The sequence below is a fragment of the Equus przewalskii genome, chromosome 29 (assembly GCF_037783145.1).
Source record: "Equus przewalskii isolate Varuska chromosome 29, EquPr2, whole genome shotgun sequence".
NCBI lineage: Eukaryota > Metazoa > Chordata > Mammalia > Perissodactyla > Equidae > Equus > Equus przewalskii.
Window position 1 is genome coordinate 3,276,420 of NC_091859.1, and position 16,296 is coordinate 3,292,715.

The 16,296-nt window shown below is 36.6% G+C and overlaps 1 long non-coding RNA gene across 1 annotated transcript; it reads left to right on the plus strand.

The window, feature by feature from the left end:
* Positions 1–8,020: 8,020 nt before the first annotated feature.
* LOC139080307 (uncharacterized) lies at positions 8,021–16,083 on the plus strand. The gene is made up of 4 exons (XR_011534712.1): positions 8,021–8,233; positions 8,396–8,496; positions 9,600–9,799; positions 12,826–16,083. It is a non-coding gene; the product is annotated as an uncharacterized lncRNA (long non-coding RNA).
* The last annotated feature ends 213 nt before the right edge of the window (positions 16,084–16,296 follow it).

Sequence of the window (16,296 nt, forward strand, 5' to 3'; positions counted from 1 at the left end):
AAGTGCCACTTGATTGTGGTGTATGATCTTTTTAATGTATTATATTCAATTTGCTAATATTTTGTTGAGTATATTTACATTTATCTTCATCAGCAATACTGGCTTAAAAGTAATTTTATTTTTTGTTGTTATTCTTGTCTGCTTTTGTTATCAGGGTACTGTTGGCCGTGTAAAATGAATTAGGAAGCATCCCCTCCTCTTTAATTTTGGAAGATTTTGAGAAGTATGGGAATTAAATCTTCTTTGATTGATAGAATTCACCAGGGAAGCTGTCTGCTCCTGGATGTTTGTTTCCTGGGAAGTTTTTGATTACTGTTTTGATCTCCTTACTAGTGATTGGTCTATTCAAATTCTCTCTTTTTGATTCAGTTTTGGATGATTGCATGATCCTAAGAATTTGTCCATTTCTTCTAGGTTATCTAATTTGTTGGTGTATAATTTTTCATAGTATTCTTTTATAACCCTTTGTATTTCTGTGGTATGCATTTTAATGTCTCCTCTTTCATTTATAATTTTACTTATTTGAACTTCCTCTCTTTTTTCATGGTGAGCCTAGCTAAAGATTTGTCATTATTTTTAACCTTTTCAAAGAACCAGTTCTTAGTTTCATTGATGTTCTCTATTTTTCTTTTTAGCCTCTATTTCATTTATTTCTGCTCTGATTTTTACTATTTCCTTTTCTAGTGATTTGGGGCTCTGTTCTTTTTTCCAGTTCCTTTATGTGCAATGTTACATTGTTTATTTGATATTTTTCTTCTTTCTTTAGGTAGGCCTGTATTGCTGTAAACTTCTCTCTAAGTACCACTTTTGCTGTATTCCATTGGTTTTGGTATGTTGTATTTTCATTTTCATTTCTCTCCAGGTATTTTTTACTTTTCTTTTGAGTTTTTCATTGATCCAATAGCTAGCTGTTCAGTAGAATTTTGTTTAATCTCCACATATTTGTAACTTTTCCGGTTTTCCCCTTGTAGTTGATTTCTAGTTTTATACTGTTGTTGCTAGAAAAGATTCTTGATATGATTTCAATCTTTTTAAACTTATTGAGACTTGTTTTGTGGCCTAGTATACGATCTATCCTGTAGAATATTCCATGTGCATTCAAAAAGAATGTGTATTCTCCTGGTTTGGATGGAATGTTCTGATATATCTATTAAGCCCATCTGGTCTAAAGCATTATTTAAGGCCAATATTTCCTTCTTGATCTTCTGTCTGAGTGATCTATCCATTGATATAACTGGAGTGTTAAGGCCTCCTACTATTATTGCGTTACCCTCAATTTCTCCTTTTATGTCTGTTAATATTCGCTTTACGTATTATGTGTTCCTATGTTGGGGGCATAGACATTTACAAGTGCTATATCCTCTTGTTGGATTATTCCCTTTATCATCATGTAATGTCCTTCTTTTCTCTTGTTACAGCTTTTTTTTTTAGAGTCTATTTTGTCTGATATAAGTATTGCTACCCGAGCTTTCTTTTCATATGCATTTTCATGGAGTATCTTTTTCCATACCTTTGCTTTCACTCTGTGTGGGTCCTTAGAGCTGAAATGTGCCTCTTGTGACAGCATATATATGGGTCTTGTTGTTTTATCCATTCTGTCACCCTATATCTTTTGGTTGGAGCATTTTTTCCATTTACATTTAAGGTAATTATTAATAAGTATGTACATATTGTCATTTTGTTACTTATTTTCTGGATATTTAGTTTTCCTCTGTTCATGTCTTCTCTTACTTTCTTCCCTTGTCATTTGATGAATTTTGTAGTGTTTTGTTTGGGTTTCTTTCTCTTTATTTTTTGTGTATTTATCATAGATATAGTGTTTGAGGTTACCATGAGGTATATATATAATAACCCATGTGTATAGCTATGTATTTCAAGTTGATTTTCTCTTAAGTTCAACCTTACACTAAAAGCCCTACACTTCTACCTCCCCAACATTTTATGTTTTTGAAATTATATTTTACCATTTTTAATTTTGTGTATCCCTTAACCTCTTATTGCAGATATAGATGATTTTGTATTTTTGTCTTTTCATCTTCATATAGCTTAATAGGTAGTTGATCCACTACTTTTACTATATATTTGCCTTTAATAGTAGTATTTTTTCTTTGATAATTTTCTTATTTGTGTGTGTGACTTTTTCTTTTTCATTTAAAGAAGCTCCTTTAACACTTCTTGTAAGGCCAGTTTAGTGGTGATGAATTCCTGTGGTTTTTGCTCTTTTGGAAAACTCTTTATCTCTCCTTCCATTCTGAATGATAACCTTACTGGGCACAGCATTCTTGGTTGTAGGTTTTTTGTTTTTTTTTTTTTTTTTTTCAGCACTTTGAATATATCATGCCACTCCCTTCTTTCCTGTAAGGTTTCTGCTGAGAAGTCAGCTGATAGCCTTATGGGGTTTCCCTTCTATATAACTTGTTGCTTTCCTCTTGCAGTTTTTAAGTTTCTCTCTTTATCTTAATTCTTTCCATTTTAATTATGTTTCACGGTGTGGATCTCTTTGGATTCATCTTGTTTTGTGCTCTCTGTTCTTCCCATACCTAGACGTCGATTTCCCTCCTTAGGTTAGGGAAGTTTTCAGCTGTTATTTCTTCAAATATATCCTCTACCTCTTTGTCTCTCTCCTCTCCTTCTGAGACAACTATAATATGAATGTTAGTACGCTTGATGTTGTCCCAGAGTTCCCTTAGACTGTTCTTCTTCTTTTGCATTCTTTTTTCTTTTTTCTGTTCAGTTTGGGTGATTGCCTCTCCCCTGTCATCCAGATTGCTGATCTGTTCTGTGTCATCCACTCTGCTGTTGATTCCCTGTAGTGAATTTTTCATTTCTGCCATTGATTCTTCAGCTCTGATTGGCTCTTTTTTATATTTTCCAGTTATTTGTTGAAGTTCTCACTGTACTCATCTATTCTTCTCCCCAGATCAGTGAGCATCCTTATGACCATTAGTTTGTACACTTTATCAGGTAGACTGTTTATCTCTGTTTTGTTTAGTTCTGTTTCTGAGGATTTGTCCTGTTCTTTTATTTGAAATATATTCCTTTGTCTCCTCACTTTGCCTAATTCTCTGTATTGATTTCTGTGTATTACGTAGATCAGCTACATCTCCTGATCTTGTAATTGTGGTCTTATGTAAGAGATGTCTTATAGGGCCCAGCAGCATGCTCCCCTCTTTTCACCTGTGCCAAATGCTCCAGGGCTGTTCCCTGTATGGGCTGTGTGTGCCTTCTTTTGTGGTGAGGCTACTATTGCTGCAGGCATGTGGGTAGGCTAGGGTGGCCCCTGGGCTGGCTGACTGCAAGCCCCAACCATGTGTGGCTGCTATGTGTACATTATTGAGCAGGACCAGTCCCTGATGTGGCTGGCTGCAAGGTGGGCAGTGCACACTACTATGGGTTCACTGGCCCTGGGGTGGCTGGTTTTGCGGTCCAGTGGCACAGGACTGCTGTGAGACCACTAGTGGGCAGGGCAGGCCCCTGGTGTGACTGGCTACATGGCACAAGGCTGTTACTTGCTGGCTCTTGGGTGGGGCTAGCTCCCTGGCAAGTGCTGGCTGTGTGGCCTTGTGGCAAGCAATTACCTCAGGTGTATTAGTGAGTGAAGCCCATCCCGTGTTGCTGTTTGTGAGGCCCAGAGGCACAAATGTGCAGCAGGCTCGTTGTGGTTAGGGCAGGTCGCTGAGGTGGGCTGCCTGCACTACTTGGCTGTGCTCAATTGCTGCAGGTACTCTAGTGGGCTGAGCAGACCTCTGTGCTAACACGTTAGAGGAAAGATTCCAATGGTGCCCGAAAGTGTCCATGTCAGCATGGCTGAACTAGGTCACACAAATGGCTGCCACCAGTGTCTCCGTCCAGGGAGGAGGGGAGCTCAGCCACCTCCTGCCTCTCTGGGATGTGTTCTGAGCTTATTAAGTAAGTCTTTTTTACCAATGGATTATGCACTTTTCTATCTGGTGTTTTTGTGCTGGTTTCCAGGTTCAGTGAGTCTGTGTGTGGGCCATTTTAGAGAAGATTTTCCTTTCCTTGAAGTTCTATAATTTTCCGGGTCATATTTCCTTTTTCAAAGCCAGGTGTTTTGGGATCTGGTCTCTCTTGTGCTGAATCTAATGGCTGGGTCCTGATGTGGAGCTCGAACCCCCTACTCTTCCAGGAAAAGCTTCACACCTTTGAGATCACTCCCCCCCTGTGAAGTGCTGTGGTTGGGCTGTGGTTTTCTCCTCATCAGGACTGCATCTATGCCTCTTCCACCCCCATTTGTGTCGTCCATTGTTGTGGAGGTTCTTTTCATCCAGTTTCCAGATCTCTCTTAGAGGAAATTGTCCACAAGTTGTGTCTTTGGGAGGAGGCGAGTTGAGGATCCTCCTATGCAGCCATCTTCCAAATTGTCCTTTATGTTTTTAACAGCTGTATTTTTGTTGTTATTAGTGTTATCAAGTCAATTTAAACTCCTAGCAACCCTGTGTACAGCACAGCAAACCCTCTGTCTATAGCAGAGTGCCATCCTTTCGCCTTCCGGCGCTCTGTCAGACAATGCTCTGTTGCTATTCATAGGGGTTTCATGGCAATTTTTTTCAGAATCAAGTGGCCAGGTCTTTCTTCCTAGTCTGTCTTAACCTGGAGCTCCACCGAAACCTGTCCACCATGGGTGACCCTGCTGGTATGTGAAATATTGGTGGCATAGCTTTCAGCATTACAGCAACATGCAGCTGCCACAGCATGACAACTGACAGAAGGGTGGTGTAGTTCCCTGACCAGGACATGAACCCAGGCTGTGGCTGTGAGAGTGATGAATCTCAACCACTAGACCACAAAATAGCTGTATAGTGTTCCATTATATAATATAATTATTTATTAAATAGTTTTTTGATTATTTCCCCTGTTTTTTCTAGTTAGATTTCTTTTTAGCAGTTTTAGGTTTACAGAAAAAAATGAGCAGAAAGCACAGAGTTCCCATATACTACCTTATGCCCTCCCTCCAGTTTCCCCAGTTATTAACATCTTGCATTAGTGCGGTACATTTTTTACAGTTGATGGGCCAATATTGATAAATTATTGTTAACGAAAGTTCATAGTTTATGTTAGGAATCGCTCTTTGTATTGTACATTGTATGGGCTTTAATAAATGTGTAATGACATGTATCCACCATTACAGTACCTTACAGAACAGTTTCACCACCCTAAAAATCTCTTGTGTTCCTCCTGTTCATTCCTCCCTCTCTCCTCTTGAGCCTCTGGCAACCACTGATCATTTTACTGTCTCCGTAGTTTTGCCTTTTCCAGAATGTTACATAGTTGGAATCACCCAAAATATAGCTTTTTAGACTGGCTCTTTTCACTTAGAAATATATGTTTAAAGTTACTTCACATCTTTTCATGGCTTGATAGAACATTTCTCTTCATCAATGTTTAATACTCCATTGTAGGAAACTACCTCAGTGTGTTTATCTATTCACCTACTGAAGGACATCTTGGTTGCTTCCAAGTTTTAGCAATTATGAATAAAGTTGCTATGAATATTTGCAAGCAAGTTTCTGTGTAAACATAAGTATTCAGCTCATTTGAGTAAATACCAAGGAACTCGACTGATGGATCCTATGGTAAGAGTATGTGTAGTCTTCAATGAACCTGTCAGTCTTCCAAAGTGGTTGTACTATTTTCCATTCCCACCAACAATGAATGAGAGCTCCTGTTGCTCCACACCCTTGCCGGCCTTTGGTGTGTCAGTGTTCTGGATTTTGGCCATTCTAATAGGCATGTGATGATATCTTATTGTTCTTTTAATTTGCAGTTTGCTGATGACATATGATGTTGAGTATCTTTTCAGATGCTCATTTGCTGTCTGTATACTTTCTTGGTAAAGTGTCTTTTCAGATCTTTTACCTAATTTTAAGTAGGTTGTTTGTTTTCTTGTTTTTGAGTTTTAAGAATTCTTTGTATATTTTGGATACTACTCCTTTTTTAGATATATGTTTTGCACAGATTTCCTCCAGTCTGTGTCTTGTCTTTTCATTCTCTTAATGGTGTCTTTTGCAATGTAGTTTTTAATTTTAACAAACTCCAATTGTTATAGTGAGCATTTGCCCCCTCCCAAATTCATAAGTTGAAGTCCTAATGCCCAAATGCCTCAAAATGTGACCATATTTGGAGGCAATCTCTTTACAGAGGTAATTATGTTAAACCCAGATCATTAGAGTGGACCCTAATCCAATATGACTGGCATTCTTAAACGAAGAGAAAGTTTGTACACAGACATGTACAGAAGGAAGATGATGAGAAGACACTGGCAGAAGATGGCCATCTATAAGCCAAGGAGAGAGGCCTGGAACAGATCCTTCCCTCACAGACTGCAGAAGGAACCAGTCTGTTGACACTTGGATCTCAAACATCTAACCTCCAAAACTGTGAGAAGTAAATTTCTGTTGTTTAAGTAACCCAGTATGTGGTACCTTGTGATAGCAGCCCTAGCAAACTAATACATCAATTTATCCATTTTTTTCTTTCATGGATCGTGCATTTGGTGTTATATCTAAAAAATCATTGCCAAACCCAAAGTCAGCTAGATTTCTCCTTATTTTTTCCTATCAAAATAACACTATAATCTTTTTTTCCAGAGGGATATATACTTTTACAAGAATATCCTTAGAATAAATTCCCACTGGTGAAATTGCTATGTCAAAGGATATGTAATTTTTGCCAAATATTTCCCAAATACTCTAGCACAAAATTGTAATAATTTAGCATCCTACCAATAGCTGAATTGCCTGTTTCCCTTCTTTCAAGTCAGCACCAAGTATTTTTCAAATTTAACATTCACTCCCAATCTCCTAAAGAAAAGTGTCTTTCATTGTGGTTCTCCAGTTTATTTCTTACGTATGAATGAATTTAAGAATTAAAAAAATACTTATTGGTAATTTAAATTTCTTTTTTTATGAAGTGTCTATAAATCTTCTAATTTTATTCCATTTAAAGGCTTGATTAGGTGACTATCTTCCTCCCCAATTCACATTTTACTAAAACTTGAAAGAAAAATGTAATTATGACTGTATAATTATCCTTTGAAAATACCTTAGGGGCTTTTAAAAGAAAATGTATTCTCTATATTTTGGATACAATGCTCCAGATATGTAAACTAGATCAAGAATAATATATTTATATTTCTCTGATATTATTCAGCAGTAAAGTTTGACATTTTTAGAGAGAAATGAACTAAGGTTTTCGCATGGTGGTAGACATATAAACGTAGATTGCTTTCAAGTTCCTTTAGGACGGTGGTACAATTTGCCAGTGTTTACTGGAACATTTCTTTATCCAGGCCTTAATTTCACCAGGTTTACAATTCTAGGTTGACACTTTCTTTGATCAATTTGAAGATCTGATTTTGCTTTGCAAACACTTCATTGTGGCTTTTGACCTTAAGGTTCCATCAGGCATACTTGTTTTGTGAATTCTTCCCACGGACACATGCGCAGGTGCTTTTGAAGTTACACATTATTAGATTCTTTTTTCTTTTTTTTCATCTTTATCTGTATGGCAAAGATCGTTAGTTTTGTCTCCTAAATTCCCAACAGTCGTAACTGGTTTTTCTTTATACTGGGTTGAACCATATATGAAGTTGCAGCTATTTGACCATTTTTGATCTACAGAAAAGGTCAATTTGATATGGTTCAGCCTAATACCTTAGCAATTTCTTCTCTTTTTCTACTTCAGAGATAAACTCTTTTAATCATATGCCTTTTCTCTTTGAGATGCATTTGAAAAGATTTCTTTTTATTTCTCCTTCTAGAAATATATTGTTTCCTTTATCTAACAATTTGCCTATTTTCAGCTATAAAAATGGTATGCTTAAATGCTCCCTCCCCACATTCTGCTCTCTCCTTCTAGAGCTTCTGGTAGAGGAGAGCTAACACTTCTTCCTCCCCTATGTATTTTAACCCTTCTTTGATATCTTTAACACTTTGTCTCCTGTTAGATTTTATAATTTCTTTAAATCTATCTTCCAATTTGTGAATTCCCTTTTAGGCTTTGTATAATCTAATATTTCATCTTTGAAAGGAATTTATCCCTAGTTAGCTTTATTGTTTCTTTCTAAGAGCTCTTTTGTGCTTAGTCAAAACTACGTAGCCCTTTTTTTTATAGTCACCTATTTTGAACTCATAATTTCATCAGCCCCTTTTCTCTTTTTAGATGAAAATTTCACATTCTGCATCTGATGCTTTCAATATCTGAATTGTTTCAGGTAAGATTTCGTTGTCTATTTTTTCTGCTGGCTCTTTCTCATGGTGCCTTTTTCTAGTAGTGATCTTTGATCTAAAGTTCAATGGAACTTTATCTGTGAAAATTCTTTGAGGCCTGTCTAAACGTAGTTTCTCCAGAGAAGACTTACACTTCCTTCTTCCAGGCATCTCAGGGCACTGCCAACCTGGGGCTTCTCTGAAATAAATCCCAGTTTGAGGTTTCTCAAGACTTACATATTTTGTGAATTCTGCCAACACATTTAAGGTATGCGGGTCAAGGGAAATTATTTTTTTAATGGGAAACATCGTGGCGGTCTAGGTGGCTTTGAAGTTACAGATGATCAGAAGTTTCTTGTTTTTCCAAGAAAAAGAATAGTAGAAAATAGCTTAGAATAGTTGAGAAGTAGGACAAGAGATTATGCAGTTTTTGCAGGTGATTGTAATTTTTTTTTCCCCAATTTTGAATGAGATGGGAAAGCTTTGAAGAGTTTGGGGACAGGGATAGCATGATCAGTTTTTAATTTTTAAATCCTTCTACATTGTAGAGAATAAAATATAAGAACAAGGATGAAAGTAGAATTATCACTCAGAATTTTGCAATAATCTCTGTGAAGAATAACAGTGAATTTAGACAAAAGTGTTAGAAGTAAAAGGGTGGAAATGTCAGATTCTGTATATATTCTAAATATAGACTTTACAGATATTTGCTTTTAGACTGGATATAGACTATGATAAAATTTGTGAAGTCAAGAATGGCTCTGTGGTTTTGGACCTGACTAACAGGAAGAATAAGTTTGCCATTAACTGAGATACAAAGTCTGTAAGAGAAACAGGTTGGGAGAAGCAGGGCTTCAGAAAAAGATTTTTAGGATGTTAATATTGAGTTGCATATTAGATACATGCAATAGAATATATTGAGTAGAAAGTTGAATATACATCTCCGCAGTTCAGGAGAGAAGTCTAAGATGGAGATATGAATTTGGAAATCAACAGAAGGGAAGCAATCTTTGTAATAATAATTCTAGATTAAATATCTCGGACATAGAACTGAAACAATCTATGTTTAAAGATCAGAAAAATGGGAGAGATCAAAGAATATTTAGAAAAAGTGGGAAAAGATGCATGAGGGAAATGATGAGAATTAAACGTTGGAAGAGTACAATGAAGAATATATTTTAATGAGGAGCAAGTGATCAACCACATCAGTAGGTGAATAGGATGAAAATGAAACGTTTGAAAAGAGGGAAGTCACTGGTAACCCTGATGTCTGTTTAGGTAGAATGGTAAGAATAAAAGCATAAAAGGAGTAGAGTCCGAGAGAACTGGATGAAAGTAAGCAGAGATATTAAATATTCACAACTTTTTTAGGAGTACAGCTGTAAAAGAGAGCAGAGAAATGGAACAGTAGCTCTGAGGAATGTGGATCAAGACAAGTTATTTTTTAATGGGAAATGCCGTAGCAATTGTTTATGCCAATGAGAATAATTCATAAGAAAAAGGAAGAAGAAAAAAACAAGGAGGAAATAAAAAGGAAACAAGTGTAAAGCAGCACCAAGAACCAACTTGAGGTGAGTAGCCATGAAATTAAAATGAGACCATTCAACAGAATCGTACATTTTTCTTCAGCAACTTTCAGCTATTCAGGCACAGGTTCAGAGTAGGCAATAAGTTAGTTTACTTAGTAGCATAATTACTCAGCAAACACACTGAGTAAAGCACAGGAGGAGGGGAAAGTAAGCTGAGGGAGTGAGTTTGATGATACACAATGGAACGTAAATTGGGTGAGGGTGGAATGGTATAAAGTTTATGAGGGATAACAGAAGCAATGACGAAGCATGTTGTAGAAACAAGGGGTCGTTACTCCAAGTATTGACAAAGGATTTGTGGAGATATGGTGCTGTAAAACGTGAATGACCAGGAAAGATAGCAGGTGAAGTTGGGAGTAGAATACTTGAAGTTAAGATTATGGAGGTGGTGCAATTATTAGTATTAACTTGGCAGTTAGTCTAAGAGGTGGGTTATAGCATAAGATCATTGCTGAAGAAGAAGTGTAGACAGACAAGAGGGACACTATATGGATACTGAAATAACCAGAATTTATGGGAGAATTTGTGCTAAAATTCTAAAAAATTCAAAGGAGTGACCCAGTGCTTTGTAGATGACTACAATAAGGAAGAGAATGGGTGGTTTTGTCTTGCTGATTTACTAAAACCCTGAAAATTAGGGAAATTGTTATTTCATCAGCAGTAAGACATACATTTTCTCTTTCATATTTTAGCGTCTTTGAAATTGGGATTTGTCTTATAATTCATGGCATCTTACAATCACTGTCAGTTAGGTAGCAGTTCTGAGCTAATTTCCATTGCTTTTTCATGCAGAAACTTGGTTCTTTTTTGTGATTGCATGAAGAGACCACTGCAATTTCTTCACATTTTAGTTAACAGAATATTTGTGTACTATTTGAAGAAGGAATATGATTCCTGGTTGATGCCAGAAAGCCAATCAATGCTTAAAGTTAAGAACACCTCAATATTAAACTTTCAGAATGGGTGTCAATACTTGAAAACAAAATCTTCCAGAAAATAGTGGATCACTCTTTTAAGAAATGCTGCATTGTGGCTGCAGCCTCTACCAACAGGGTGTAGCCCAGTGCTCTGAGGGCATACAGGATGACATCATGCAGAAAAAACTTACACTTAGGCTTATATGAGCTGAAAAGTAAACTGAAGATCAAACTCTGAATTTGGATAGTTTTAAGAATACCATAAATAATTGTTTCATTTGTATTTTGCTTTTTATGATTACGTGAGAATAATATATGATAAAAATATGAGATCAAAAAAGCTATTCTTTGAATAAGAATAAAATTAAAACTTTAAGATATAAGAAAGCATTGTATCATATGGTGATTGGCAGATAATTTTTTCTTCAAGTAATAATGGTGTTATCTTCCAATCAGTGGCATTTAGATACAAAAAATATGGCAGCACATTTTCATATGTAATGCAATATTTTTGTCATTTTTAGCATTTATTAGTAGTCATTCATTATAACTCCTCTCTATGACTTCAGAGAGAATATATATTTGAAGGGCAAATATTAAAAAAATGACAAATGTCAATTTCTTGATATTTTGGCATGTACCTGATAAGTTCCAATGCAGATGCAGAATTTTAATAAATGGCATCAGTGGTTCTCAAAAGTCCAGAGACCTTGAAGGAATCCCTGGACCAGCAATGATTGCCATCACCTGGTAACTCATTAGAAATGCAAATTCCCAGCCCCCATCTCAGACCTCCTGCATCTGAAAAATGGGAGTGGAAGCCCAGCCATCTATATTTTGACAAAACCTTCAGGTAATTCTGATGAATGCTAAAATTTGAGAACTGGCTGAGACTATCAGTTTTAAGCAAGTCTTCTTGCTTCCTACTTTTAACTTTTTTCTAATATGATAAATTTGGCATACTAACTCTCCTGGCCAATACCCTCCTGACAATAGACAATGGAGGAGGAAGTAGATGGGAAAGCCTGAGATGCATATCATGTTTCAATGCAGTGACCTGTCTCACCAGAGAAAGCAGGCCTCATTAATGCAATAGACTCTCATCAACTGAGTAGTGACCATTCTCTTCTTGAAGGGAGAAGCTAGTAAGGGTAGAGGATGGAAGAGGCAGAGTGGTAGTACGAGTAGGGCCAGAAAAATCACCTCCCCTTATAACAGTAACTCAGGCTAAGGCCGTAGTATGTACGAAGCACTTTTTAAAATTTGTCTAATTTATGTGTTTTACACAATCCCTTGTAATTCTCCCAACAAAACTACAAAGGAGGTAATATTATTGTGTTCAATGTAACTTAAAGTAATTGAGCCTTAGAAGAAAGTATATTTTAATATTTACAGTTGAATGTGATTATAATTTGATATTTGGGACTGCACTCCAAGGACAAAAATAACTAACTCAGATGTCACTGACACATTATTCTCATCCTTTATTATAATTATTAGTTTCCCTTTTTAATTTCTCTCCAGCTTTTTAGTCAAGCTGTTGATAAATGGAATAACTTTTCTTTGTGTTATATTAAGACTAAGGACACCTCCAGGTATGTAAATTGAGATACTTTGTTGCAAGCAATAGAAATCAACTGTGTCTAACTTAGCGAAAAAGAAATCTATGAGAAGGATATGGTCCTGGCTCATGCAATCAAAGAAGCAGCTTAAAAACTAGGTTCAAAAATAGAGCTGCCTCAGAGTTTCACGTAGCTGAAGCTAATTGACTCTTTTATGTGCACATATTTTGTTTTTCTCCATTCTTGTGTCTACCTCTTTTTTGTGTGTGAGAGCAGGGGATTTTCAGTGAGAGCCTCTCCCAGATCTAACATCGAAGAGGAGAAGAAATTCATTGGGGGAATCAGGGCATTATCCAGAATGAGAGCAACGCATGTCACAGGTTGTGAAAACAACAAATATCCATTGCCCAATAGTTGCCCTTATGTTCGTCCAGCTATAACTTGGGTACTTATTTCTGGGTTTACAAGAGTGGAGGAATAAATGCTGTGTTCTTTCCTTCATTTAATAAATGTTTATGCATGTCCACAGGGAGAAAGATGAGCAACTTCAGATGTTAAAGTGTAAAACACCTCACTCATCTCAGGACCTTGAAGTCTAATTCACGATGACAGCAGCAACAACAACACGTCATTGCGTTAAATTCCTGAGTTCAAGAGTATAATCAGTGGTCCTAAGGAGGTTTTTACGGTGTTACGACAGAGAATGTGAGTGAAAGGAAATCTGCCAGTGGAAGATTTAAGGAACGGTTCTCTGAGCAGGAGACACTTAACAGAAATTAACTTTCTTCGATTTAATGTCATTTTTTAATGATTGACTCTGTTTGAGGTAGGAAGCCAGAGGAGAATGTGACTTCCTGATTTCACAAAACTTCTTCCCTTCCAGCCCCGCCTGAGATCACAGTCATGTCCAGTGGCACAATCAACAGCAAGACCAGTGAGATTCAAAGCATAGGCATCTCTCGTGTCCATCATTTTCACAAATTTGAATTCCTTACAGTTAGTTGTAGTCTCAATCTCCATATAGCATAGAATTGTGGTTGATGTTAAATAAATATTGATCCTAAAATTATAACATGGAAAGTTTCTTCGGTATCTTTTTGGATACTATCTCTACTTTTGTTTTTTCAATTTTTTCTTAACAGTTCAGATATTTCTTTCTTATAATTCATCATATTTCCCCCATTCAGATCTTTCTTGTTTCTTTCAAAGCACCTTATAGTTGCTTATATAGCACACAGTTAGTGGAGATTGGTAGACTAAAAGTAGCTTATAAGTATAAAGAGCATTTCTTCCAATTTCTGCAGAGAGTTCTTGATCCATTGACAGCTGGCAGTCTATGTTGTATTGTAATTTCCCTTTGATCCCAGCTCTGTAGTTGCAGTCAAAAATGTTTAACGTGATGACATACACTGGTACCCAGAGAGTTTATGTCTTGGAGGGTTTGTCATTCTTGAAGCCTGCTGGGAAGTCAGGCCTTTTCTAGTGAAGTGATGCAGTTTCCTAAGGGAAATAACTAGGTTGTCTACCAAGTGAGAGCAGAAACTCAAGGAGAGGAGAAGACAGGAGAAGGAGAAAGAGAATCTCAAAAAATTTATGATGCAGGAATGTCAGCCAAAAATGAGGCACCATTGATCAAATTAAAAAGGGCCTTCAGGAATGGACATGAAACTTTCTCTCGAGCACAGTCACAGTAGTGTCAGGGATCACCTGAAGTGGCGACTGGCAGGAGGCAGGGAAAGCTCCTGGTTTGTGCACAGCTCTGCTCCACAGATGGCTGGGGGTAGCAGTAATGGAGTAAGGCTTGGCCAAGCAGCATCATTTTTCTCCTATAACCAGGATTCCTTACAGGAAAGGTAAGGCAAGTAAACCTAATTCTCAGATCCAGTCAGTAATTAGAAGGAGGGCAATACAAAATGACCCATAACACCCAATAAGCCTATAGGTATATCATTCAATCAGCTTATCAAAAGGGGATCCTTCCCCTCCTAGTTTTGGATTAACCAGTAGCAAAGGAATATTTTTCTATGGAAGAGGACAAACTCCAAAGCAAGCATAAATAATGGAGATTCAAGAAAATGAGAAAGAAATTGAGAAGAAAAGCTCTCAAATTATAGCACAACGAAGGCAAAATTTCTGCCTACCAATTTAAAATAAGTCAGCAAAATCAAGGTTTTTTATGGAGGACTAAGGAAAACCAAATAAACAGAAACTAAGAGGGAGCGGGATAAGGAGCTCTGCCTATACGATATGAAGGCAAAGGCACTGCCAGATGTGTGTTCCCAGACCAAAATGCACCAGCACAAAATCATAGCATAAATTGTATCAAAATATTACAAAAAAATACTATAACAGTGACAATAGATTGAAAAGCCCTTGTATGCTCCAAGAAACAGATGACAGATTTCTATGGTAATTGTTTTCCATTTGCAAACAAACTGCAGGAGACTAGATTACACAGTTAAAAGATCAGGGTGAGATGAAAAGAAAACTGGACACAAGGAAAGTCATTTAGTCCAAAGTCAAAGATATTATCAGTTCAAAATAGGAAAAATATTTGCAACTAATGAGCAGGCAAAGGGGGGCCGGTCCCGTGGCCAAGTGGTTGGGTTCGTGTGCTCCGCTTCCGAGGCCCTGGGTTTCGCAGGTTCGGATCCTGGGCGTGGACATGGCACCACTCATCAGGCCATGGTGAGTCGGCATCCCACATGCCACAACTAGAAGGACCCACAACTAAAATATAGAACTAGGTACTGAGGGGATTTGGGGAGAAAAAGCAATTAAAAAAAGAAGAAGATTGGCAACAGTTGTTAGCTGAGGTGCCAATCTTTAAAAATAAATAAATAAATAAACTTAAATAAAGAGCAGGCAAAGGGCTAAAGTTTCTAATATTTACAGAGTTCTTAGAAATCAATAAAAGACAAAAACACATAATATGAAAATAAGAGATATCAATAGAATATGCACAGAAAACAAATTAACAAATAGTTTTTAAATATATGGAAAGGTTCTCATTTTCACTCATAGTAAGGTATGTGAAAATTAAAAGTATGCACAGACTACTAGAATGATAAAGATCCAAGTTTGATCATGTAAAACATGGTCAGAGTTTGGGGAATCAGGTATTCTTAGATTTTACTGGTGGGAGTGGAAATTGCTACAATTCATACAGGAAGTAATTTGGCACTATCTACAAAAATTAAAAATTCAATTGTTTTCTTTTCCTATCTTTTCTTTTTTCTCTTTCTTTTAATTTACAACTTTTTAATGTATAATTTACATACCATAAATTCCATCCATTGTAAGTGAACACACAATTTAATGATATTTAGTAAATGTACAGAGTTGTGCAAACACCAGGGCAATCCAATTTTTTAACATCTCCATCCCCCCAAAAAATTCCCTTGAGCTTGTTTGTGGCCAATCCCCACTCTCACCCCCAGCTCCATGCAAACACTGGTCTGTTTTATGCCTCTATAAACCTGCATTTTCTGGACATTTCATGAAACTGGAATCATACAATATGCAGTCTTTTGAATGTGGCTACTTTCACTTGTCACACTGTTTTTGAGAGTCTTCCACGTTGTAAAATGAAATATTATTTTGTTCTTTTTTCTTGCTGAATAAGATTCCATTGTGTGAATATACACTTTTTGTTATCCATTCCCCAGTTGATGGCCATTTGGATTGTTTGCAACTTTTATTATCACAGAATAATGTTTCTATGGACAGTCACATTCAAGTTTGTGTGAATATGTTTCCATTTCTTTTGAGTAGAATTCTGGGAATTAAATTGTTGAGCTGTATAATAACTTTACAATTAAACTGAAAAAATATTTTGAAAAATAGCTGCACAATTATACATTCCCATCAGCAATGTATGAGCATTCCAGTTATTCATATTATCAGAGAACTTTGGGACAAACAGTGTGCCAACAAACATGTAACGTCAGTCATAGAAAGAAGAGAGAGAGAAGGCTATAAAATTTATTATAAGAATAAA